General features: G+C 38.2%; 1 non-coding gene across 1 annotated transcript; it reads right to left on the bottom strand.

The window, feature by feature from the left end:
* Nucleotides 1–546: 546 nt before the first annotated feature.
* TRNAN-GUU (transfer RNA asparagine (anticodon GUU)) lies at nt 547–618 on the bottom strand. Its single transcript has one exon. It is a non-coding gene; the product is annotated as a tRNA-Asn (tRNA).
* Nucleotides 619–1,441: the final 823 nt, after the last annotated feature.

Genomic DNA, 1,441 nt, shown 5'->3' with positions numbered 1-1,441 from the left:
AAATTAAACATTTGCTAATTTAAAGTTTAATACAGACAACAGTGTAAGAGGTTTCTGAATGAATAATAAAATTAATCTATTATTTAATGGTTTGGCAATAGGTGGTAGCACTTTACCAGCACACTGAAACAGATTGTCATTCTGCAAATAAAGATTTCAGGTATAACTCCCTGTAAAGTTCATTTGAATAATTTCGAGGTACTACCATTTGTTGGTAGATGAAAGAAACGCACTGTCCGATATTACCCGATGTCCGATACTACCCAACTCTCCCCTATAACATCAACCATAACATAACCAATACATAACTATAGTAATTAATTTAACTGTTTTTTTCCTTTACCTTAATTTTCGGTATCTCACTTGCTTTCAATTGCATCAGGTACCGACAACTCTTTAGTCTACTATCAATTCAATTCATCGCACGAATCAAAATAACAAAAGAGGAAACCTCAAAGTGAACAGCATAATTTGCTAAGTAACATGAACTTGCTTCACTTGTCTTCTGACAGAATGACAATCTGAATAATTTCGAGGGAAAAATTGTTCCGGAGCCGGGTATCGAACCCGGGACCCTTGGTTTAACAGACCAACGCTCTACCACTGAGCTACTCGGGAACTCTAACCGACACCGATCCAATTTTTCCCTCTATATCCACAGACCTCAAAGTGGGCTGACAACCGTCAAGCAACCAACTTCGAGTGCACACTAACTCCGTGTGACTTAAATTGTGGTTTTCTGTTAACGAACAGTGACGTTTATTATGCAAATCAAGATTTCAGGTATAACTCCCTGTAAAGTTGAAGTCGAAATTATTCACATCAACTTTACAGGGAGTCATACCTGAAATCTTTATTTGCAGAATGACAATCTGTTTCAGTGTGCTGGTAAAGTGCTGGTTCGATACCCGGCTCCGGAACAATTTTTCCCTCGAATCAACTTTACAGGGAGTTATACCTGAAATCTTGATTTGCATAATAAACGTCACTGTTCGTTAACAGAAAACCACAATTTAAGTCACACGGAGTTAGTGTGCACTCGAAGTTGGTTGTTTGACGGTTGTCAGCCCACTTTGAGGTCTGTGGATATAGAGGGAAAAATTGGATCGGTGTCGGTTAGAGTTCCCGAGTAGCTCAGTGGTAGAGCGTTGGTACGTTAAACCAAGGGTCCCGGGTTCGATACCTGGCTCCGGAACAATTTTTCCCTCGAAATTATTCAGATTGTCATTCTGTCAGAAGACAAGTGAAGCAAGTTCATGTCACTTAGCAAATTATGCTGTTCACTTTGCGGTTTCTTCTTTTGTTATTTTGATTCGTGCGATGAATTGAATTGATAGTAGACTAAAGAGTTGTCGGTACCTGATGCAATTGAAAGCAAGTGAGATACTGAAAATTAAGGTAAAGGAAAAAACAGTTAAATTAATTATTGTAGTTATGTATT

This window comes from Periplaneta americana, chromosome 12, assembly GCF_040183065.1.
Source record: "Periplaneta americana isolate PAMFEO1 chromosome 12, P.americana_PAMFEO1_priV1, whole genome shotgun sequence".
In the NCBI taxonomy this organism is placed as follows: domain Eukaryota; kingdom Metazoa; phylum Arthropoda; class Insecta; order Blattodea; family Blattidae; genus Periplaneta; species Periplaneta americana.
This window is presented reverse-complemented; position numbering and strand designations above follow the sequence as displayed.